This window comes from Gopherus flavomarginatus, chromosome 5 (genome assembly GCF_025201925.1).
Source record: "Gopherus flavomarginatus isolate rGopFla2 chromosome 5, rGopFla2.mat.asm, whole genome shotgun sequence".
Classification (NCBI taxonomy): Eukaryota; Metazoa; Chordata; order Testudines; family Testudinidae; genus Gopherus; species Gopherus flavomarginatus.
Window position 1 is genome coordinate 27100974 of NC_066621.1, and position 26455 is coordinate 27127428.

Sequence of the window (26455 nt, forward strand, 5' to 3'; positions counted from 1 at the left end):
TACCTTTCTTTCTTTAATTAAAAGCCTTCTTTTTAAGAATCTGATTAATTTTTCCTTGTTTTAAGATCCAAGGGGGTTGGATCTGCACTCACCAGGAATTGGTAGGGGGAAAGGAGGGGGAATGGTTAATTTCTCCTTGTTTTAAGATCCAGGGGTTTGGATCTGTGTACACCAGGAACTTGGTGGAGAAGTCTCTCAAGGCTACTGGGAGGGAGATAGTCTGGGGGGAAGGTAGACAGAATTTCCCAGATAACTCTGAAGGCACAACCACCACCAGCAACAGCGGAGAAGTAAGGGTAGAAGAACTGCAAACCTCCCCTCCCCCCTCACACACAATGACTTTATGACTGTACCACAACTCCTTTTTGGGATCTCTACAATTACAACAACATGACATTTCGATTTAAATAGCTGGAATCATAAAATGTACAATTTTGAAAATCCTAAAACCGTAAAATTGACCAAAATGGACTGTGAATTTGGTGGGGCCCTACTTATTGATGATCATTCCAGCACTGGAACAAGGAGACTGTTTTGGGGCCCTTGACCTCCAGGATGCCTACTTTCACATCTCGATCCTACCAGCTCACAGATGATTTCTCAGGTTCACTCTGGGACATTACCACTACCAATGCAGAATGCTCTTCTTCGGGCTATCATCAGCCCTGAGGGTATTGTTTAAGGTTCTCTCAGTGGTGGCTGCTCATTTACGCTTGCTTTACTCATACCTGGATGATTGTCTCCTCAGAGCCCAATCTTGCCAGGAGGCTCACCAAGTCATTGGTGCTATGATACACTTGTTCACAGAACTGGGTCTATATATCAGTACCTAGAAGTCAACCCTCACCTCAGTGCAATGCCTGGAATTCATAGGGGCCAACCTTGATGCGTTACAGGCCAAAACCCTCTTACCTCAACACAGATACCTATCCCTGGTTACTCTCATAGACACTGTTCTATGCAGCCCACAAATACCGGGCTCTGCCTCCAACTCTTGGGACACATGGCAGCAAGCACAGTGGTGACACCGCATGTCAGACTTCACGTGCGATGCCTTCAAGTGTGTTTCAGTGTGGTTTACAGACCAAACAGGGACAGGTTGGACAAACCCCTGTCATTACCCACCAGGATCAAAAACTCCTTAGACGGGTGGAAGGACCCAGCCAATGTGTGCAAAGGGATCCCCTTCTCGCAGATGTCACCATCATTGCTCCTTACCACCAAAGCATCACTCATAGGTGGGGCATGCATTTACACAGCCTCATGATGCAAGCAAATGGTCTCCTGCAGAAATATCCCTTCTTCTTCGAGTGCTTGCTCATATCGATTCCAATTAGGTGTGTGCGCGCCACGTGCACGTTCGTCTGAAGCATTTTACCCTAGCAACACTCGGTGGGTCGGCTGGGTCACCCCCTGGAGTGGTGCCGTTATGGCACCGGATATATACCCCTGCCGACCCAACGGCCCTTCAGTTCCTTCTTACCGCCCATGATGGTCGTTGGAACTGTGGAGCGCGGCTTTGCTGATCTCCACATCCCTAGCTACTCGTAGTTCTTTGCTGTTTATTGTGTATATAGTTCCAGTTCTTGTAGTTATAGTTAGTATTAGTTGTTGTATTTATAGTTAGTGCATATAGTTTAAGGGGGGAATCGGGGATTAGCCCCTTTCCTCCACCCCGGTACAGGCCCATGCCCAAGGCACCAGGATTCAAACCGTGCTTGGCGTGCCAAAAGCCGATGACAATAGGGGATCCCCACGACTCCTGCCTCAAGTGCCTAGAGGAATCCCACCTTACCGATAAGTGCCACATCTGCAAGTTGTTTAAACCAAGGACGAAGAAGGAGCGAGACTTTTGACTGAAACAGCTCCTTATGGAGTCGGCACTTGGTCCTGCAGTGTCGGTACCGAGCACCCAACAGACTGCTTCTGTAAGGAGCGCCCCTTCAGCCCCGGACTGCTCCGGTACCGAGAAGGAGCCCCAGCACCCACCCCTACTGGCACCAACATCTGCTCGGCACCAGATGAGGCTCCGATACCATCTGCAGACACCCAGGTTCCACCTGACGCAGATGATGCTCCTCAAGTACAGGAGCCCCCACAGGACCCCCTGGTCCCGGGCCTCTCCTTCTCCACCTTGCCTGATGAGGCGGTGGCGGGAACATCCTCCTCAGGCCCTCCACCAATCGATCTCAGGGCCCATCAAGACCTTTTGAGACGAATGGCTCAGAATATGAACTTACAGGTGGAGGAGGTCCCTGAAATAGAGGACTCTGTCGTGGACATCCTATCAGCTGATGCACCTAGTAGAGTGGCTCTTCCGTTTATCCGCACCATACAGGCTAATGCGGACACCATTTGGCAATCCCCAGCCTCGATTCCACCTACAGCAAGGGGAGTAGAGAGAAGATATATGGTCCCCTCAAAGGGGTATGAATATCTCTACATTCACTCACCTCCTTGCTCTTTAGCGGTGCAATCGGTGAACGAAAGGGAGCATCATGGCCAACAAGCCCCAGCTCCTAAGTCAAAGGAGGCTAGGCGCATGGACCTCCTAGGCTGCAAAATATACTCGGCCGGGGGCCTCCAACTTAGGGTGGCAAACCAACAAGCCCTGCTAAGTAGATATAACTTTAACACGTGGGTGTCCTTGGGGAAGTTTACGGAGCTTCATCCCCAGGAGTTCTGTCAAGAATTTACTGCCCTACTTGAGGAGGGTAAAAAGGTAGCAAGAACCTCCCTCCAAGCCTCTCTGGATGCAGTGGACCCTGCAGCCAGAACTCTGGCATCAGGAGTGACAATGAGGCGTACCTCCTGGCTCCAGGTATCAGGCCTTCCCCCTGAATTACAACAAACTATTCAGGATTTGCCCTTCGAAGGCCAGGGCCTGTTCTCAGATAAGACTGACCCCAGATTGCAAAGTCTGAAGGACAATCGTGTTATAATGCGCTCGCTGGGTATGCACACGCAGTGGCCCAAAGCAGGACCTTCTGGCCCCAGCCACACCGCCCTTACGCCCCGCCTAGGCCGCGTCAGGACTTTAGCAGAAGGTGTGGTAGAGGAAATTGTTGGAGGCAGTCTGGCCCTCAAGGAGGTCAAAATCAGGCACCCCCTAAACCACCAGCAGGGCCCAAGCAGAACTTTTGATGGGACACCCAAGGGCAGCCCACCAGTTGCTCTACCAGATCCTCCTTCTCCCTTTTTCAACCGCCTCTCCCAATTCCTCTCTTCCTGGTCCCAGCTAATTTCAGATCGTTTGGTCCTGCGCACAGTGGAAGTGGGATACCACCTCCAGTTTGTTTCAACCCTGCCTTCCCACCCTCCCTCCCCGCCCCTCTTCAGGGACCCCTCTCACGAGCAATTCCTCTTACAAGAGATCCAGTCTCTCCTAGCCTGGGAGTTATAGAAGAGGTGCCAAAAGACATGAGGGGCAGGGGTTTTTATTCTCACTATTTCCTAATCCCCAAGGCAAAGGGAGGTCTACGACCAATCCTAGACCTGCGAGAACTCAACAAATTCATGATAAAGCTGAAGTTCCGCATGGTAACCCTGGGGACCATTATCCCATCCCTGGATCCAGGAAACTGGTATGCCGCCCTCAATATGATGGACGCATATTTCCACATCGCAATTTACCCACCACTCAGACGGTACCTCCGTTTTGTGTTCAACCATCAACACTTCCAGTTCACTGTACTTCCGTTTGGCCTTTCTGTGGTTCCATGTGTGTTCACAAAATGCATGGCTGTAGTCGCCGCCTCCTTCCGACGTCGTCGGGTTAACGTCTACCCATATCTCGACAATTGGCTCATTCGAGGGACTTCCCAGTTACAAGTGTTGCAGCACCTGCGCATCGTCAAAGACCTCTTCGGGAGCCTAGGCTTGATGATCAACACAGAGAAGTCTACTCTGATACTCATGCAGAGAATAGACTTCATCAGAGCGGTTCTGGACTCCAATCTGGCCAGAGCCTGCCTCCCGCAGTCGCGTTTTCAAGCAATGGCTTCAATTATTCGAGGTCTCAAACCTTCCCGACAACATCGGTGCTCACCTACCTCCACCTAGTAGGTCACATGGCCTCCTGCACCTTCGTGACCAAGCACACGAGGCTATGCCTCCGTTCCTTTCAAACCTGGCTTGCTTCAGTATACCAACCACGCAGAGACAGCTTGGACTCGGTGCTCACTATTCCCTGGAAGGTTCTGGGCTCCCTAACCTGGTGGCTAAACCCCACTCTAGTCTGTGCAGGGATGCCATTCCACCCACAGCAACCCTCAATGGCCCTAACCACGGACACACCATCTCTGGGTTGGGGTGCCCACCTCGAGGGCCTTTGCACTCAAGGCCTCTGGTCGCCTCAAGAGCTGGCCTTGCACATCAATGTGCGGGAGCTGAGAGCTGTCCGTCTAGCATGCCAGGTGTTTCGAGACCATCTCCAAGGCCGTTGTGTATCAGTGTTCACAGACAACACAAGGGCCATGTTTTACATAAACAAGCAGGGAGGAGCACGCTCCTCCCTCCTTTGTCAAGGAGCCTTCCTCCTCTGGGACTTTTGCATAGCCCACTCGATCGACTTGGTAGCGTCTTTTCTCCCAGGAGTCCAGAACACTGTGGCGGATCACCTCAGCAGATCCTTCCTGTCTCACGAGTGATCGATTTGTCCAGACATCATCCATTCTGTTTTCCAGAAGTGGGGGCTTCCCCACATAGACCTCTTTGCCTCCCGAGAGAACAGGAAATGCCAGGTTTTCTGCTCCTTCCACGGACGCTCCCTGGGCTCCCTCTCAGATGCATTCCTGATCCTGTGGAAGAGGCACCTACTCTATGCCTTCCCACTGTTTCTGCTCGTCCACAGAATCCTACTCAAGCTCCACAGGGACAGTGCCCACCTGATCCTGATTGCTCCAGCGTGGCTGAGGCAGCACTTTGTACACCACGTTGTTCGACCGGTCAGTGGCAGACCCGATTCCCCTGCCACTCTGGCCAGATCTCATAACACAGGACTTCGGCAGGCTTCACCATCCGGACCTGCAGTCTCTTCATCTCACAGCATGGTTGCTGCATGATTGAGCCAGTCTGAGTTACGTTGCTCTGCCTTGGTCCAATAGGTGCTCTTGGGCAGTAGGAAGCCTTCCATTAGGATGACATATCTGGCCAAGTGGAAGTGTTTCTCCTGCTGGTGCACTCAGTGTAACTCAGTCCCCAGGCAGGTGTCCATTCCTACTGTCCTAGACTACCTCTGGTCCCTGAAAGAACAGGGCCTAGCGGTCTTTTCCATAAAGGTGCATCTGGCAGCCATCTCCGCCTTCCACCCAGGGGAAAATGGCCGATCAATCTTCTCTCACCTCATAGTTTCAAGGTTCCTCAAGGAATTGGAACGTTTGTACCCTCAAGTCAGACGCCCAACCCCTACCTGGGATCTCAGCCTGGTACTAGCCAAGTTTATGGGTGCTCCTTTTGAACCACTGGCCACCTGCTCACTGCTGTACCTTTCCTGGAAGACAGCCTTCCTCGTCACTATTACTTCAGCAAGACGAGTATCTGAGCTTCGGGCCTTGACAGCCGACACCCAGTATACGCTATTCCATAAGGACAAGGTACAGCTGCGACCACACCCCTCCTTCCTCCCTAAGGTGGTTTCTGCCTTTCATGTCAATCAAGACATCTTCCTCCCAGTCTTTTTCTCGAAGCCGCACCCATCGCGTCGGGAACAACAGCTGCACACCCTAGACATTCGCAGGGCTCTCGCTTTTTATATCGAGAGAACAAAACTCTTCCGAAGGTCACCTCAGCTCTTTGTAGCTGTGGCAGACCGGATGAAAGGCCTACCGGTCTCATCCCAATGAATTTCATCTTGGGTAACGTCCTGCATCTGTACATGCTATGATTTGGCTCACGTTCCGGCTAGCCACCTCACCGCCCATTCTACTCAGGCTCAAGCTTCATCTGCCACCTTCCTAGCCCATGTTCCCACCCAAGAAATATGTCGGGCAGCTACCTGGTCATCGATTCATACCTTTGCCTCACATTACGCATTGGTTCAACAGTCCAGAGATGATGCAGCATTTGGCTCAGCAGTTTTGCATTCTGCAACATCTCACTCCGACCCCACTGCCTAGGTAAGGCTTGGGAATCACCTAATTGGAATCAATATGAGCAAGCACTCGAAGAAGAAAAGACAGTTACTCACCTTTGTAACTGTTGTTCTTCGAGATGTATTGCTCATATCCATTCCAAACCCGCCCTCCTTCCTCTCTGTCAGAGTAGCCGGCAAGAAGGAACTGAAGGGCCATTGGGTCGGCAGGGGTATATATCTGGCTCCATAACGGCGCCACTCCAGAGGGGTGACCCAGCTGACCCACCGAGTGTTGCTAGGGTAAAAATCTTCCAGCGAATGTGCATGCAGCGTGCGCGCACCTAATTGGAATGGATATGAGCAACACATCTCGAAGAACAACAGTTACAAAGGTGAGTAACCATCTTTTCTCATCAATCTCTTCGAGCTGGGTGTGGTCAAGAATGCCTATCCTCATTTCCTTGCTCACACACAATGATCCTAACCAACAATATAGCCTGCATGTACTACATCAGTTGGCGGGGTAGAAAGGAGGGGCAGGTCGCCCTTCCTATGTGCAGAGGCAATGGTGCATCTCCCACAATGTTACTCTGTCCGTGGCTTACCTCCTGGGCACATAGAACTCTATAGCAGACAATCTCAGTCTCAAATTCCTACACAATCATGAGTGGGAGATATACCCATCAGTACTCCACAACCTATTCACACAATGGGGAACACTCTCCACGGACCTGTTTGCTACTTACCAGAACAAGAAATTTCCATGAGACCGCATTCACTGGGTGATGCTCTTCTCCTTCCCTGGGACAAGGACCTTCTTTGCGCATTTCCTGTTTCCTCTATTGCTGAAGGACTTTCTAAAAATAAAAAGAGACAGAGCTCGTGTCATTCTGATTGCTCCTACTTGGCCGAGACAGGCCTGGTACCCTTACCTAGCACAGCTTGTGACACCAATGTCCCTTCCATACTTCTTCTCACGGGACAAAGAGCGTACCCTATAGCTCAGCCTGGCGGGTTCTCCATCTCAAAATGTTGCTGCTGCTTGGTTCCAACACCTAGACAGCTCCTGCTCAAGGGAAGTACAAGAGGTTCTTTGAGAGATTGCTCATGTGTATTCCACAATAGGTGTGTGTACACACCACGTGCTCTGGTGTCAGAAGTTTTTCCCCTAGCAATACCCATAGGGGAGTGCCCCAAGACCCCTGGAGTGGTGCCTCCATGGCACAGTATAAGGGGCGTTGCATGCTCCCCCACTTTCAGTTCCTTCTTGCCGCCTGTGAAGGTGCTTCGCAACTGCTCTGCTCCAGCTTTGCTGCAGCTCTTCCCCAGAACTCTTGATCATTCGATGTATGGTACCTGTAGCTAGTAGTTTGCTTAGTTTTAGGTTAGTTTAGTTAGTGCTCCCAGGCCAGGAAATGCCCCGCGCCCCAGATTTAAAGTCGTGTGACACTTGTAAGCGACCGATGCCAGGGAGTGATCCTCCTGAGGTCCCTTCCAACCCTGATATTCTATGAATATGGACTGTTTATGTTGTTTGGGTGAAACCCATCTCAGCGATCACTGCAAGATTTGCAAGTCATTCAAGCCTCGGACTAAAAAAAAAGAGAGACATCAGGCTCTGGGCCATCCTGATGGAGCACCGCTCCGAGTTGGCACCAAGTACCATGGTGTTGGTGCGTGGTAACCCACCGGCACCATCTACCAGTCGGCACCGCTCCCCATCTGCGGGGCATTTCAAGATGGCTAAGAAGAGGACTTCACTGAGGCACTGAAGCAAGACTGTGGGAGAGGCTAAACCCATGCTAGGCAGTCCTCGGTCCACATCGGCCTGTAGGCCTACATCTCAGGTCAAGCGGAGTAGCCTGGCCCATTTGGAGCAGGCTTCCCTGAATGTCCAGATGCCCTCCACACCGGAGGCCTGCAAGCGGCCTGGGACATTATGTCCATGCCAGTACCAGGAGCACCGCCAATGTTGGGCCCATGGTCCAGGGGCAAGCTGCAGCTGGGATCTCTGCAGTCACCCCCGTCTCAGTACCAGTCACGGGTCGAGGGAATGTTCCCAATGCTGTTTGCCACTCAGCAACTGTTTCGTGCATAGTTCACACAGGTCACCGTCGACCCCCACCAGGTTATCTGGCTGGGTTCCGACAGAGACTCCAGACACCGCTCTGCCTCGAGGAGTAGATGCCGATGGGACCAAGGCAGATGACACCGAAGGTCCTCGTCTCTGAGGGGCTATCATAGCCTGTCATGATACGAATGTCAATGCCATTCCCTTTCAACGTCTCGCTCCAGGACCCCGCCACAGAACTGTTCCTGCAGCCCCAGGCGTCAATCGTTGATGCCTTGCCAGTGCAGATCTGCCCGCCAGAGCTGATTGCGGAGCAGCTGCTACTGGCGGTACAGTTCCTCCACGTTGGGATCTCGCGGTCGGCACCACTCCTGGCGCCACTGCTCCTCCCCATTCAGGGACAAAGGTAAGTCATATATCAGCCCGGCCTCCCTTCATAGTCGTCCATCAATGGGTCAGGCCAGCCAGGCCGAACAGCCTGCTTTACCAGTGCCACAGCAGGTGCAGTGGCACTGGGACCCGTGGCCAGCAGAACGGTACCAGTGGACACCATGGCTCCCAAAGCAGCCCCTGGTGTGGGCTCACTCGGTGGCCAGAGCCTCGGAATTGCCATCGGCCTCCCTCTCCTGGCTTCCAAGGAAGGAGTCGGTGGGACGTGCATATTCAGCGCCGTGCCCGGAGAGCAACCAGGTGGTGGATCTTCCAGTGCCGGTGGACACACGAAGTACCAGACCTGCCTCCTCCCGCTCCCCGGATGAGCGATTGTGGCCCCTCCTTCCTCCATCCTGCAGGAGGACTCAAAAGCCCACCAGGAACTGTTGAAAAGGGTGGCGTCAAACCTCAACCTTCAGGCAGAGGAGGTGGAGGAGCCCTCAGACTCCCTCTTTAATGTCTGTCTACCTCAATACCAGGCAGGGTGAACGTGCCACTCCATGAAGTGGTGGCAAAAAATTCAAATGCCTTGTGGCAAACCCTGGCCTTATTGCCTCCCATCTCTAAGAGAGCGGAACGCAAGTATTTTGTGCCTGCCAAGGGGCATGAATACCTATGCACCCACCCTGCCCCTAACTCCCTAGTGGTAGAGTTGGTCAATCACAGAGAATGGCAAGGCCAACCAGCCCACACTCTGAAAAATAAAGATTCAAAGAGGCTGGATTTGTTTGGCAGAAAAATGTATTTGTCCTTGATCTTCCAGTTTCAGGTGGCAAACCATCAGGGTCTCCTGGGCCGGTATGAGTTCAATCTGTGGAGCTCTCTGCCCAAGTTCGAGGGCTCCCTCCAGGAGCATGCCAGGAAGGAGTTCAAAGCTCTGGTGGAAGAGGGTACAGCGGCTGCCAGGGCAACCCTGCAGGCAGCTTTGGATGTGGGGGACATGGCCGTGCAGTCCATGGTGTCCATGAGAAGGGCGTCGTGGCTCCTGCTTTCTGGACTGTCCAGTGAGGTGCAGACCTCCTTGCAGGACCTCTCATTTGATGGCAAGGCTCTGTTTGCAGAACAGACGAACATAAAACTGCATGTCCTGAAAGACTCCCACACTATGCTTACGACTCTTGGCCTCTGTGTTCCGGCTCCGGCTAGATGCAAGTTTAAGCTGCAGCAGGCTCCTGCCCAGGCCACCCACTCTAAATACGAGCCCCCTTATAAAAAATTGCGGGACTATAAGAAATGCCTGCAGAGGCAGTCCCAGTCTGCCCCAAGCCTAGGTCCTCCAAGGGCAAACAGGCCAGGAAACAGCAGTTTTGACGGGACGCCTGGGGGCGACCTACCAGTTCATATCAGGGATACACCCTCAATAAAGCCTCCCTTCTCCAACCTGTTGTGTGCTTTTCTCCAGGAGTGGTTGCGTCTGACCTCGGACCTATGGGTCGTCAGTACCATCTCCCGGGGCTACACCCTCCAGTTTACCTCTATCCCACCCAACCACCCTCTGCCCCCATCTCCCCTAAGGGACCCCTCTCTTGAGGGTCTGCTCAAACAGGAGGTGGGGCGGCTCCTGGGCCTAGGAGCAGTGGAAGTGGTGCCAGCGGAGTTCAAATACAAGGGGTACTACTCCCACTATTTCCTTATCCCGAAGGCCAAAGGGGGGCTCAGGCCCATCCTGGAACTGTGAGGTCTGAACCAGCACATGCTGAAGCTCCAGTTCCACATGGTCTCCCTGGTCTCCATCATTCTCTCCCTGGATCCTGGGGACTGGTACCCCGCCCTTGATCTGCAGGACACATACTTCCACATCCATATATTCAAGAGGCACAGGCACTTCCTCTGTTTCACTTTTGGACAGGAACACTACCAATTTACAGTCCTCCTGTTTGACCTGTCGATTGCCCCAGGGTATGTCTGTGGTGGTGACCTACCTCAGGTGCCGGGGGATCCAGATTTTCCCCTATCTGGATGACTAGCTGGTCAAGGGCAGCTCCCAGTCACAGGTGCGGGATCACGTGGCGCTCCTTCTATCCATGTGCACTACTCTGGGCCTGTTGGCAAATGACACCAAGTCCACATTAGTCCTGGTTCAATGCATAGAGTTTATCGAGGCAGTCCTGGACCCCACGTCGGCCAGAGCGTTCCTCCCACCAGACAGGTTTGAGACATTAAAAGGACTCATCGACACAGTCATGAGATTTCCAGCGACAACAGATGGCCAGAGCGTATCTCCAGCTCTTGGATCACATGTTGGTGTGCACATATGTGGTTTGTCATGCCAGACTCAGAATGAGGCCCCTCCATCTCTAGTTGGCCTCGGTGTTCTCCCAGGCCAGAGACAGGATGGACAAGGTCCTCACTGTGCCCAAAACATTCAGAGGCAGGCCTCTGTTGATGCAACTGGTGTCCGAGGCATGGGACCTAGGGTGGGAAGCCCATGTGGAAGACGTTCAGACTCAAGAGCTGTGGTTAGCACAGGACCTGACCCTCCACATAAACATCAAGGAGCTCAGGGTGATCCAGCTGGTGTGTGTGGCCTTCTGCTCGCACCTGGAGGGCAGGGTGGTCAGGATTCTCACGGACAACACAGCCTTGATGTTTTACATCAACAGGCAAGGCATGGCCCAATCCTCTGCCCTCTGCCTGGAAGCTGTTGGACTTCTGTATAGCCCACGACATTTACCTACAGGCCTTCCACCTACCGGGCGCCCGGAACTTGAGGGCGGATCGCTTGAGCAGGGACTTCTCCTCTCAGCACAAGCGGTCTCCTGACCCACAAGTGGTGCACAGACTTTTCCAAGAGTGGGGAACTCCCCAGGTGGACCTGTTCACCACTCAACAGAACCATCGCTGTCCCTGGTTCTGCTCCAGGTGGGGCTAGGATGGGGTGCTATCTCCAATGCCTTCCTCCTAGCCTGGTCAAGCCAGTTGCTCTATGCCTTCCCCCCACTGATCAGCAAAGTCCTGGAAAACATAAAGATGGACAGGGCCCGGGTCCTCCTGATTGCCTCAGCGTGGACCAGGAAGCATTGGTATGGGGCCCTCATGAGCCTGCCGGTCGCCCCACCACAGCCGTTGCTGTCCTGCCTGGACCCGCTCTTCCAGGACCCGCTCCTCCACCTCAGCCTAGTGGCACTCCACTTCATGGCATGGCTGCCCAATGGTTAGGCCAGGAGGAAAGGACGTGCTCAGAAGGGGTTCAGCATGTCCTCTTGGAAAGCAAGCAACCCTCCACATGCCGAGCCTATTTGGCAAAGTGGTCTCAGTTTTCCCGACAGGTGGCTGAGCAGGGCATCTCCCCCGTGCCTGCCCTCATCCAGATCATTTTGGACTATCTCCTTCACCTTAGAGCCCAGCGCCTGGCGCCTTCATCCATCAAGGTGCACTTGGCGGCCATATCGGCTTTCCACCCACCGGTGCAGGGGCACACGGTATTCTCCCATACCATGACTGGCCAATTCCTTAAGAGACTGGATCGTCTCTTCCCATGCCCCCAGTCCCGCAGTGGGACCTGAACTTGGTGCTGCCCCAGCTGATGGGTCCCCCCTTTGAGCTGCTAGCTACGTGCTCCTGGTCACACCTCTCGTTGAAGGTAGCCTTCCAGGTAGTGATCACGTCAGTTAGGTGGGGCTTGGAATTCAGGGCCATGACCTCCGAGCCCACATACATGGTGTTCCATAAGGATAAGATCCAGCTCCACCCACATCCTTTGTTCCTCCCGAAGGTTGTCGCTGTCTACCACATGGGTCAGGACATTTTCCTGTCAGTCCTCTGCCCCAAGCCCCATGCATCCAGTAAGGAGCGCCACCCTCACAAGTTCGATGTGAGATGGGCTCTGGCCTTTTACCTGGAATGGACTAAGCCATTCAGGAACTCTTCACAGATGTTCATCTCCTCGAACGAATGCATGAGGGGTGGGCTGATCTCCACTCAGCGGCTCTTCAACTGGATCACCTCATGCATCCGTACCTGTTGTGACCTGGTGGGAATCCCTCCTCCACTGATTGTAAGGGCACGCTTGACTAGGGCGCAAGCCTCATCTGCTGCCTTTTAAGCCCATGTCCCCATTCAGAACATCTGCAGGGCTGCCACATGGTCTTCAGTTCACATGTTCACCTCACACTATGCTGCCATCTCCCAGACCAAGGAAGATGCCAAGTTTGGCAGGGCTGTGCTCGGTCCTGAGAATTTGTGAACTCCTACCCACCTCCAACAGATATAGCTTGGAATCTTGTATTGTGGAATGCACATGAGCAATCACTCAAAGAAGAAAAGACAGTTACCTTTTCCATAACTGGTGTTCTTCGCGATGTGTTGCTCATGTCCATTCCACATCCCACCTTCCTTCTCCTCTGTCGGAGTTGTCTGGCAAGAAGGAACTGAGGGTGGGAGGAGCGCACAGTGCCCCTTATACCATGCCATGGAGGTGCCATTTCAGGGGTTGCTAGGGGCGCTCCCCTATGGGTACTGCTAGGGGAAAAACTTCAGACACCCATGCACATGGTGAGCACGCACACCTATTGTGGAATAGACATAAGCAACACATCTCGAAGAACTCCAGTTATGGAAAAGGTGACTGGTCTTTTCTATTGCACAGAAGAAAGTCCTCCACACGATGTACTTACCTGCAGAAATGGTTCAGGTTTCAGATTTGGTGCATGTCCCAACAAATCTCCCCAGTATCTTCCTAGACTTCCACACTTCCTAGACTATGCTTTGACACTTAAAAAGTCAGAATTATCCCTAAACTCTCTTAGGGTCCATCTAGCAGTTATAACAACCTTTCACCAACCTGTAGAGATAGTCGGTGCTGTCACATCCAACCACTAAAAGGTTCCTCAGGGGTATAATAAACCTCTTCCCTCAGCCTTGACTTACTATTCCCATGTGGGAACCTAAACCTGGTACTAAAGGGCTGACTAGGCCCCCCTTTGAACCCATGACCACCTTTTCTCTAACATACCTATAAATGAAAATGGCTTTTCTGATAGCAATTACCAGGAGAATAGGATAGATAACGGCTCTGATGGCACATTCCCCCCGCCCCCACACGGTATTCTTTTTGAACAAGGTTATGCTTTGGCCGCAACCAAAATTCATCCAGAAGGTAACCTCTCCATTTCACATGAATTAGTTGATTCACCTTAAAATCTCCTACCCCAAGGCACACCAAGACAACAAGGAGACTATACTTCATACCCTAGATGTCAGGAGACCCCTGGCCTTCTACCTTGATAGGACAAAGGCCTTCAGGGAGTCCCCTAGGCTTTTCTTCTCCATTGAGGGGAAATCTGAGGGCTCAGCAATATCAGCCCAACGGCTCTCCAAGTAGGTCTCAAATTGTATCAGATAGTGTTACCAGATTCGCAACATGATCCTTCCAGACTCTATTTGTACACACTCCATGAGATCAATCTCCTCATCCATCACTGTCTTCAGGAATGTCCTGATCTGTAGAGCAGCGACATGGGTGTCAGTCCATACTTTCTCAGAACACTATGCTATCACTGGGGACTCTGCCTCCGATGCCATCTTCATCTCCACAGTGCTGTAACTGATCCAACTCCTAAGCCCCAGCCCTCCAGAAGGAGCACTGCTTGGGAGCCACCTATATTGGCGCACCCATAGGGACACTACTCGAAGAAGAAGTTACTCACCTTCAAGAGGTGTGTCCCTATGGGTGCTCCACCACCCGCTTTCCTTCCCTCTACTTCAGAATTCTTGTCAATGACTATGGTAGAGAAGGAACTGAGGAGAGTTAGCTCACACATGCTGACTTGCCTTGTGATTCAGCATGGAGAGAGACACTCCCTGTGTGAGTCCAATGGACACTGCTACCGAAGTTCTCTGATTGGCAGCGCAGGGACACATGCACACCAACAGTGGAGCACCCACAGGGGGACACATCTCAAAGAACCATCAATATTGCACATGGTGAGTAACTTCTGGTTGTCCAAATCTGCTTCTTCAAAACAAAACAAATACAAATATACATAGAAAGTACGCTTATTAAGTTTGCAGATGATACCAAACTGGGAGGAATTGCAACTGCTTTGGAGGACAGGGTCAAAATTCAAAATGATTTGGACAGATTGGAGAAATGATCTGAGGTAAACTGGATGAAGTTCAATAAAGACAAATGCAAAGTGCTCCACTTAGGAAGGAACAATCAGTTTCACACATACAGAATGGGAAGAGACTGTCTAGGAAGGAGTATGGCAGAAAGAGATCTAGGGGTCATAGTGGACCACAAGCTAAATATGAGTCAACAGTGTGATACTGTTGCAAAAAAAGCAAACGTGATTCTAGGATGCATTAACAGGTGTGTTCTAAAGAAGACACGAGAAGTCATTCTTCCGCTCTACTCTGCGCTGGTTAGGCCTCAACTGGAGTATTGTGTCCAGTTCTGGGCACTGCATTTCAAGAAAGATGTGGAAAAATTGGAGAGGGTCCAGAGAAGAGCAACAAGAATGATTAAAGGTCTTGAGAACATGACCTACGAAGGAAGGCTGAAAGAATTGGGTTTGTTTAGTTTGGAAAAGAGAAGACTGAGAGGGGACATGATAGCAGTTTTCAGGTATCTAAAAGGGTGTCATCAGGAGGAGGGAGAAAACTTGTTCACTTTAGCCTCTAATGATAGAACAAGAAGCAATGGACTTAAACTGCAGCAAGGGAGATTTAGGTTGGACATTAGGAAAAAGTTCCTAACTGTCAGGGTAGTTAAACACTGGAATAGATTGCCTAGGGAAGTTGTGGAATCTCCATCTCTGGAGATATTTAAGAGTAGGTTAGATAAATGTCTATCAGGGATGGTCTAGACAGTATTTGGTCCTGCTATGAGGGCAGGGGACTGGACTCGATGACCTCTCGAGGTCCCTTCCAGTCCTAGAGTCTATGAATCTATGAATCTATAAGAGGGATGACAAAAGAACAGCAAAGATAGAAAATGCAGCTTCTGTCTTCGGTGATGATTCTCACTTGCAAGCCTCACCGCTGGAGAAACACAGTCATGGAACGTGATCTTATCAGCCACTCAGACATCATGAACTTGTACAGCATTAGGTTCTTCAGGGCATTGCTTTTAGCTGCCTCTCAGGTCATAGGGTTACAGCAGTGAAGCAAAATACACAGTCTTGGACAGCTAAGCCAGACTAACATTAAACAGAAGGAAAATCAAGAGGCATAGGCAAGAGGAGAGATAATGTGGGAAAGGAAATGGACACACAGAAAGGGAAGGAGAAGTAAAACAAAGTCTCACATCCCAGGTGGTGTTTAGGATTTAGCCAGAGTCAGTAAAGGTGGTGGTATCATATATGGCCTGGTCTGGTTAGAACATCTCTTGGGATTAGGACAATGAAGGTCTAGCAGTATTAAGTCAGATCCCAGAGTCCCAGAAGATAGCAGTATAGCAGCTCGTTCCCCTTCTTTCAGACAGCAATTGTGCTCACCTCCTTCTTAATCTTTTCCCAAAAAGTCTTTTTTAAGGATGCTCTGATGGGGTGTACTAGGCCCAGAGTCGTGGAGGCCTCAGGGTCCTGCCACACCATATCCCAGAGAGGATCAGAAGAGAAGTCCTCCAAGCAGCCTAGAGTGGTTGCTGGGAAGCAGTAAATGAAAGAGGCTGCAGGGAGCAGCCAATCAGGGCCCAGCAGGGCCATATAAAAGGAGCTGCAGAAGAGAGCAGCAGTCAGTTTCTGCCTGGAGCTGGAGAAGAGAGGACTCTGTTCCTGGCTTATTGCCCCAGCCACCACAGAGACAATGGTACTCTAAGCTGTAGGGACCCCCAAAACCTCTTCAGATCGAACCTAATGGCCCTATTGGGAACCCTGGGCAGAATAACCCCCCTCAGAACATGCCCAATCCATGAGGGAACCATCGTCTGCTTTCTCCCTTGAGGGACCCTTCCAGTAGACATATAGACCCAATGGTAGAAGAAATTTTTTAGCTCAGTTCCAGCAGTTCTACCAGAACTGGCAATGTACCCCTCTTCCTCTTCTGATGATGTGGTAGTTGCATTACACTCTTCCCCGCCAGATGACTTCAGGCAATTCCAGGAGCTGCTAAGGAGAGTCACGGGGGAACTCCAAATCCCTTTAGAAGAGATCCAAGTTTTCCAGCACAAGTTTCTGGATATTCTTCACATTTTCATGCGAGCAAGAAAAGTATTGCTGATTAATCTGCCAGAACAGTATGGCACACTTTGGCCATACAGGGGTGTTGGAATAATTTGTACAGTGGGGGTGCTGAGAGCCACTGAGCCAAACTGTAAACCTTGTATATGACGAAAACCACTTCAATCCAGGGATTCTGCCACACCCCCAGCACCTGTGCAGCCACATTGCACAGCTACCCTCAAAGGAGCGCAAAAATGTTACTAAGTTCCAGCCAAAAGCTCTGAATTTCTTTTCTCATCCCCACCTCCAAATTCCCTTGTAGTTTACAGTGCTACAGTTACCTCATCATAGAAGGCAATTAGGTTAGTCAGGCATGACTTGCCCTTGGTGAATCCATGCTGACTGTTCCTGATCACCTTCCTCTCCTCCAAGTGCTTCAAAATGGATTCCTTGAGGACCTGCTCCATGATTTTTCCAGGGACTGAAGTGAGGCTGACTGGTCTGTAGTTCCCCAGGTTCTCTTTCTTCCCTTTTTAAAATATGGGCACTGTATTTGCCTTTTTCCAATCATCCAGGACCTCCCCCGATCGCCACGAATTTTCAAAGATAATTGCCAATGGCTCTGCAATCACAGCCAACTCCCTCAGCATCCTTGGATGCATTAGATCTGGACCCATGGACTTGTGCATGTCCAGCTTTTCTAAATAGTCCTTAACCTGTTCTTTCACCACTGAGGGCTGCTCACCTACTCCCCATACTGTGTTGCCCAGTGCGGCAGTTTGGGAGCTGACCTTGTCTGTGAAGACCGAGGCAAAAAAACCATTGAATACTTCAGCTTTTTCCACATCATCTGTCACTATGTTGCCTCCCCCATTCAGTAAGTGCCTCCCACACTTTCCCTGACCTTCCTCTGGTTGCTAACATACCTAAGAAACCCTTCTTGTTACTCTTCACATACCTTGCTAGCTGCAACTCCAATCGTGCCTTGGCCTTCCTGATTACACCTCTGCATATTCTAGCAATATTTTTATACTCCCTTCCCTAGTCATCTGTCCAAATTTCCCCTCCATTAATGCAAATCATTTATTCAAATATCCATTCATTAATGCAAATCAACATGGGTTTATGGAAAATAGATCCTGCCAAACTAGCTGTCATGACCCAAGAGACCTTGAACGTGGAGCTGCAGTGTTCCCAGTCAACTGGCATCCTCACTGCTCCCACCCAGTGTTCTCACTGTTAACCAGCTGAGCAGGAGGGACCATGAAACCTGAAGTTACATTAGGGAGGGCTTCCCTGGGCCTGATTGGAGGTACACTATGAACTCTGATTGGTCAGCACTTCCTATTTAAACCCAAAGAGAGGCACAAGAAGTCACATGCTCAGTGGGGCTTTATCTGGCTGCTATATTGTATCCTACCTTCTTGCTTGAGTCCTGGTTCCTGCCTTGTTCTTTTTCAAATGGTGATCCCTATTGTATTCCACTGAGAGTTTACGCATGCGCTCCATGCATTTGGAGCCGGAGAATTTGAAAGTAGTGTCCTGGTCTGCGCATGCACCCTGGCTCATCTCATGGTTTCATCTGAGGTGATAAAGGGCAGGGCAGATTGACCGCCTCCCCGGTACCTTCTTATTGCCTCATGGTCCAGGTCAAAACTATTAGTGTCCTCCTAGGGACACATGTTTAAAATAATATAGTGGTATGTTGTTAGATATATAGTGTTTTAACTCTGTTATAATAGTTTTAGTAGTTTTTGCTAGTTTTAGTAGTAGGACTGATATAGTTTGATGATTTGCTTCTCCATAACCCCCCTCGCCCACAAATGGGTACTGGACTATGCAAAATATTCCAGGGTTTAAAATCTGCACCTCCTGCCTGCGGTCAAAGACAAACATCAAAGCTGCTTCTACTGCTTGGGAGAAGCCCACATCACATCCAAGTGCAATATCTGCCAGTCCTTCCCCAGCTGTACCTGAGAAGGCCAGGCTCTCCACCTCCAGAAACGCCTCATGGAAGTCAACACGAGGCTTCATTCAGACCCAGTCCGGGGAATCCCCCAAGTACATCAGCCTGAAACAGCCTTGAGCGCACCTCCAGCTACTGAGACTGGATCAGGCATCAGTGAAACGACCACTGTGGACCCCATGCCAGGGCCCATTCAGGAGGTAAGGAAACATGCCCATAAACATGGCGTTCAGTCTTCCTCCAAACTGAAGAAAGGGGAAGCTTCTTCCATGAGTTCCAGTCATGAAGAGGGACGTGCTCTAAAGCACACAAACCTGAGAAGAAGTCTCACAAGTAGACAGATCTGACGGTACTGAGTATCAAACCACAGAATCTATTGACATCGGTGCCCCATGAAGTGTGAGACCTGCTCGCTTCAGGGAAGTCCATCACTCTGACACCAGTACCAGGTAAGGAGAGGGTACTCTTAGCACTAGGAAGATCGGGAAAAGCGCCTGAGTCCCAGGACATGTTTGCCTTAGAAGAACTGAGATCTCCACACTTGCTGGGATCTTCCATTTCTAGGGAGACTATTTTTCCCTCTCAAGACAATACTTGCCTCCTGCTGCAATGGTCTACACACTTCTGCTGGATCTGCCTTACTGCCGATGGAACCAGGGCCTGAGTTTTCATCTTTGGAGGAGTAGGATGATAGGAAAGAACCATCCATCCCCTACCACCAGTATGAGTAGTCTAGAAGACCATTTATGTTGTGGCAATATCCTCCAGTGCGACCGTCATGAGGCCTACCACAACATCCTCTGGATCGGACATACCTTGGTCCCAATACCCGCACTCAGAACCCACCTGGTCTGCAAGGGAAACCTTGCCTGTCTTTCCATCTCGAGGTCCTTCAAGTAGACAGTTGGAGTTGATGCTGGAAGAGCAGACCCTCAGCCCGGTTCCAACAGTACTGCTGGAACAGGAGAGATTTCTACTTTCTTCACTGGATGCAGCAGTGGCTTAAGCATCCCTTTTGCCGCCAGATGACTTCTGACAATTTCAGGACTTCTTATGTAGAGTGGCAGGGGCACTTCACAGCCCCCTAGAGGAGATCCAAGGCACACAACATAAGCTCTTGGACTTCCTTTACTCATCTGCACCTGGCAGAGTTGCTCTGCCAATCAATTATACCATCATCAAACCAGCTGGCATACACCACAATATGGCATACACCGACCACGTGTACGCCTGCCCGTGAAGGGGCAGAAAAATAATACTATGTATCAACTAAGGAAACTGAGTTTCTTTTCTCTCACCCCCAGTGACAGGATGTACCTACACCATCCTGGCTCTGGAAGGGTTAACTGTGCATTGCAGGCCGAGGAAGCCACCTCTGCTAGGCATGCTCAGCCTGGAGACAAGACATAAAAGGAAGCAGCCCAGCTTAGTCTGGGCAGGCTGATGAAGGGAGAAGATGCAGACAGCAGGCTCTCTCCAGGGAGCTGCTACAGGCCCCGACTCCAAAGCCAAGGCATGCAGAGCCCCAGACAGGCTCCAGGCTGCCTGATGAACCCAGAGAGGAGGCTGCACCATCAGGATCTGCACTGCCTGAGGACCCCAATGACCTGGGGGAACCATGGACCATCACTGATGAAGACAGAGTAGGAAGCAGCCCAGGGGACTTAGATGTTGCTCCAGTGGGTGCACTTTTTGTCTTTTTATGGACCATGCACCCCTATGATGGATCAACACATGAAGGATTCAAATGCACAGATTATGGTTGTTGTGCAGGCCAAAAGTATAAGTGGGTTCAAAAAAGAATTAGATAAGTTCCTGGAGGATAGGTCCATCAATGGCTATTAGCCAAGATGGTCAGGAATGCTGAACTAAGCTGTGATGTTCCCCTCTGGTGTTGTCTGGACCAGTGTCTGCTAGGTCACTCCAATCCCTGGAAGCCAGCTTTATCCTGCTCTGTTGTGAGAACCCCCACTCCTGGGCTGTTCACGTACAGCCTCTGGAATGAAAGCTGCTCCCACCGAATGAAACTAGGCAATATCTCCAGTCCCAGACACAACCCTAGGAACCTCCATCTTGCAGTGTCCAGTTACGCCCACTGGATGCTGCAAGCTTATATGAGTTCATCAATTTAACAACGAAATTGATATGTACCAGGCTTGTTATCCCAAGGGGAGTCTCTGACATGCTTCAAACCAAATGCACTGCTTCAGGTAAAATAAACAAACAGATTTATTAACTATAAAGATACATTTTTAGTGATTATAAGTCAAAGCACAAGAAGTCAGATTTAGTCAAATGAAATACAAGCAAAATGCATTCTAAGCTGATCTTAACACTTTCAATACTCTTACAAATTTAGATGTAGGGTGTTCAACCAAGGTACAGAGAGTCACATAAGCAAATTCAGATGGGAAATAAGGTGTATATTTTTAACAGTGGGAATAATTAACATAAGAACATAAGAACGGCCATACTGGGTCAGACCAAAGGTCCATCCAGCCCAGTATCCTGTCTATCGACAGTGGCCAATGCCAGGTGCCCCAGAGGGAGTGAACCTAACAGGTAATGATCAGGTGATCTCTCTCCTGCCATCCATCTCCACGCTCTGGCAAACAGAGGCTAGGGACACCATTCCTTACCCATCCTGGCTAATAGCCATTAATTGACTTAACCTCCATGACTTTATCTAGTTCTCTTTTAAACCCTATTATAGTTCTAGACTTCATAATCTCCTCAGGAAAGGAGTTCCACAGGATGACTGTGCACTGTATGAAGAAGAACTTCCTTTTATTTGTTTTAAACCTGCTGACCATTAATTTCATTTGGTGGCCCCTAGTTCTTATATTATGGCAGGGGTAGGCAACCTATGGCACGGGTGCCAAAGGAGGCATGCGAGCTGATTTTCAGTGGCACTCACACTACCCAGGCCCTGGCCACCAGTCCGGGGGGCTCTGCATTTTAATTTAATTTTAAATAAAGCTTCTTAAACATTTTAAAAACCTTATTTTCTTTACATACAACAGTAGTTTAGTTATATATAATAGACTTATAGAAAGAGACTTTCTAAAAGAGTTAAAATGTATTACCAGCACGCGAAACTTTAAATTAGAGTGAATACATGAAGATTCGGCACACTACTTCTGAAAGGTTGCCGATCCCTGTATTATGGGAACAAGTAAATAACTTTTCCTTATTCACTTTCTCAACACCACTCATGATTTTATATACCTCTATCATATCCCACCTTACTCTCCTCTTTTCCAAGCTGAAAAGTCCTAGCCTCTTTAATCTCTCCTCATATGGGTCCTGTTCCAAACCCTTAATCATTTTAGTTGCCCTTCTCTTAACCTTTTCTAATGCCAGTATATCTTTTTTTGAGATGAAGATACCACATCTGTATGCAGTATTCAAGGTGTGGGCATACAATGGATTTATATAAGGGCAATAAGATATTCTCCATCTTATCCTCTATCCCTTTTTTAATTATTCCTAACATCCTGTTTGCTTTTTGACTGCCACTGCACACTGCTTGGATGTCTTCAAAGAACTATCCACTATGACTTCAAGATCTCTTTCCTGATTAGCTGTAGCTAAATTAGCCCCCATCATATAGTATGTAAGGTTGGGGTTATTTTTTCAAATGTGCATTACTTTACATTTATCCACATTAAATTTCATTTGCCATTTTGTTGCCCTATCACTTAGTTTTGTGAGATCTTTTTGAAGTTCTTCACAGTCTGCTTTGGTTTTAACTACCTTGAGCAGTTTAGTATCATCTGCAAACTTTGCCACCTCACTTTTTACCCCTTTCTCCAGATCATTTATGAATAAGTTGAATAGGATTGGTCCTAGGACTGACTTTTGGGGAACACCACTGGTTACCCCTCTCCATTCTGAAAATTTACCATTTATTCCTACCCTTTGTTTCCTGTCTTTTAACCAGTTCTCAATCCATGAAAGGCCTTTCCCTCTTATCCCATAACAACTTAATTTACGCAATAGCCTTTGGTGAGGGACTTTGTCAAAGGCTTTCTGAAAATCTAAGTATACTATGTCCACTGGATCCTCCTTGTCCACATGTTTGTTGACCCCTTCAAAGAACTCTAATAGATTAGTAAGACATGATTTCCCTTTACAGAAACCATGTTGACTTTTGCCCAACAATTTATGTTCTTCTATGTGTCTGACAATTTTATTCTTTACAATTGTTTCAACTAATTTCCCTAGTGCTGACATTAGACTTACAGTCTGTAATTGCTGGGATCACCTCCAGAGCCCTTTTTAAATATTGGCATTATGTTAGCTGTCTTCCAGTCATTGGGTACAGAAGCTGATTTAAAGGACAGGTTACAAACCCTAGTTAATAGTTCAGCAATTTCACATTTGAGTTCTTTCAGAACTTTTCGGTGAATGCCATTTGGTCCCGGTGACTTGTTACTGTTAGGTTTATCAATTAATTCCAAAACCTCCTCTAGTGACACTTCAATCTATGACAATTCCTCAGATTTGTCACCTACAAAGAAAGGCTCAGGTTTGGGAATCTCCCTAACATTCTCAGTCATGAAGACTGAAGCAAAGAATTCATTTAGTTTCTCCACAATGACTTTATCATCTTTAAGTGCTCCTTTTGTATCTCAATCGTCCAGGGGCCCCACTGGTTGTTTAGCAGGCTTCCTGCTTCTGATGTACTTAAAAAACATTTTGTTATTACCTTTTGAGTTTTTGGCTACCTGTTCTTCAAACTCCTTTTTGCCTTTTCTTATTACATTTTTACACTTAATTTGGCAGTGTTTATGCTCCTTTCTATTTACCTCATTAGGATTTGACTTCCACTTTTTAAAGGAAGTCTCTTTATCTCTCACTTCTTGTTTTACATGGTTGTTAAGCCATGGTTGGTCTTTTTTAGTTCTTTTACTGTTTTGGGGGGTATATATTTAAGTTGGGCCTCTATTATGGTGTCTCTGAAAAGTGTCCATGCAGCTTGCAGGGATTTCACTCTAGTTACTGTATTCCTTAATTTCTATTTAACTAACCTCCTCATTTTTGCATAGTTCCCCTTTCTGAAATTAAATGCCACAGTGTTGGGCTGTTCAGGTGTTCTTCCCACCACAGGAATGTTAAAAGTTATTATATTATAGTCACTATTTCCAAGTGGTCCTGTTAGCGTTACATCTTGGACCAGATCGTGCGCTCCACTTGTGGGTTCCTGTACCAGCTGCTCCATGAAGCAGTCATTTAAAGTATTGAGAAATTTTGTCTCTGCATTTTGTCCTGAGGTGACATGTACCCAGTCAATATGGGGATAATTGAAATCCCTCACTATTATTGAGTTCTTTATTTTGATAGCCTCTCTAATCTCCCTTAGCATTTCATCATCACTATCGCTGTCCTGGTCAGGTGGTCAATAATAGATCCCTACTGTTATATTCATATTAGAACATGGAATTACTATCCATAATGTGGATTTATTTAAGATTTTTATTTCATTTGATTCTACATTTTCTTTCACATATAGTGCCACCCCCCGTCTCTCCCCAGCATGACCTGTTCTGTCCTTCTGATATATTTTGTATCACAGAATGATTGTGTCCCACTGATTGTCCTCGGTCCACCAGGTTTATGTGATGCCTATTGTATCAATATCCTCCTTTAATATGAGGCATTCTAGTTCACCCATCTTATTATTTAGACTTCTAGCATTTGTGTACAAGCACTTTAAAAACTAGTCACTGTTTATTTGTCTGCCCTTTTCTGATGTGTCAGATTCTTTTTTATATGAATGTTTCTCATCTAATCTGACTCATACTTTATCCTCTTTCATCCTCTCCTCCTGACTAAAACCTAGAAAATCTCTATCAATAGACTCTCCTCTAAGAGATGTCTCTGTCCGATCCACGTGCTCCGCTGCAGCAATCGGCTTTCCCCCCCATCTCCTAGTTTAAAAACTGCTCTGCAACCTTTTTAATGTTAAGTGCCAGCAGTCTGGATCCAGTTTGCACCATTGGAACAATTTACCAAGGGTTATGATAGAATCTCCATCACTGACAATTTTTAAATCAAGATTGGATATTTTTCTAAAAGATGTGCTCTAGGAATTATTCTGGGGAAAAATTCAATGACTGAATAATAAAGGAGTTCAAACCAGATGATCACAAATAGTCCCATCTGGCCTTGGAATTTATTAATCCTTTAACAACAACCAATTTAGTATATGTTGTTGGGGGGTTCTTTTATGGAAATAACTCAAGAAGTGAATCAAAACTGACTGAGTAATTTTGGTGCAAGTCTGTACGTAGCTAAGCCCTAAAACACACTTTCCTTAAGATACTTGTGCCAACAGCAACAATCACAGCATCTAAACTTGAGATGCTGGGCTTTGTGAATGGACATTGTTTGGCAATGCAGAGCAGAAATAGTGTCTGAATGACATAAGGGTTTATTTATTTATTAATTTAATGGTTAGACCTGTGAGTGGCTGTAGCACACTATCTTTATCAAATTCCACAGCAGACTCCTTTAAAATTTGGTTGTGAATGTCCTGCTCGACTTGGTGGACAAAACCCATGACTCTACTCATCAAGCTAACTTTAGAGCTAGATTTTCCATAGCGCTCAATCATATTTTCAAGAGTGCCAGGCACCCACAATTGTTCTCAGGAGGAGCTGTTGCGGGTTCTTTTGAAAACTGTCCCGTGGTGGGTGCTTACGCCATCTGATAATCCTGGCCTAAGTGTCCACATTGCAGCACAGCATCACTCTGCATTTTCACTGATTTTTTCATTGTGTTTCTGAGCAGACCTGGTTGAAACATTTCCCACACCAAGTTTTACGATCGGAGAACCCGATATCTTGGAAATTAAATCTTTCCACAGGAACATGTCAATTTTGATTAAATTTAATTTTGAATTAAAATTTAATAAAAATCATTGCATTAAGGTTGAAACAGACCAAAATGTTTTGATGTTTTTGTTTCAAAATGACTTTTCATTTTTAAACGTCTTATTTTATAAATTGTAATATAAAATTTTAAAAAGTCAAATTGGTAACAAAACATTTCAATTTTATCAAATGGGAATGATTTTATTTACCTGAAATTATTATTTATTTATTTGATGAAAATTTTGTTTTGCAGCAAATTTCAAACATTTTTTGGTTTTGTTTTGATTTGGAATGAAAACAAACTTAGAATCATAGAATATCAGGGTTGGAAGGGATCTCAGAAGGTCATCTAGTCCAATCCCCTGCTCAGAGCAGGACCAATTACCAACTAAATCATCTCAGCCAGGGCTTTGTCAAGCTTGACCTTAAAAACCTCTAAGAAAGGAGATTCCACCACGTCCCTAGGTAACCCATTCCAGTGCTTTACCACCCTCCTAGTTATCTAACCTAAACCTCCCCCACTGCAACTTGAGACCATTACTCCTTGTTCTGTCATCAGGTACCACTGACAACAGTCTAGATCCATTCTCTTTGGAACCCATTTTCAGGTACTTGAAAGCAGCTATCAAATGCCCCCTCATTCTTCTCTTCTGCAGACTAAACAATCCCAGTTCCCTCAGCCTCTCCTCATAAGTCACGTGCTCCAGCCCCCTAATCATTTTTGTTGCCCTCCGCTGGACTCTTTCCAATTTGTCCACATCTTTCTTGTAGTGTGGGGCCCAAAACTAGACACAGTACTCCAGATGAGGTCTCACCAATGTTGAATAGAAGGGAATGATCAGGTCCCTCGATCTGCTGGCAATGCCTCTACTTATACAGCCCAAAATGCCATTAGCCTTCTTGGCAACAAGGGCACGTTGTTGACTCATA

At 48.2% G+C, this 26455-nt stretch overlaps 1 protein-coding gene across 1 annotated transcript in view; it reads left to right on the forward strand.

Annotated features, from left to right (window-relative positions):
* Positions 1–17436, forward strand: part of KLHL12 (kelch like family member 12) — a 230533-nt gene extending 213097 nt beyond the window's left edge. The window contains exon 11 of the transcript XR_007774757.1: positions 17377–17436. The gene's annotated coding sequence lies outside the window, so the exon portion shown is untranslated. The remainder of the gene's footprint in view (positions 1–17376) is intronic.
* Positions 17437–26455: the final 9019 nt, after the last annotated feature.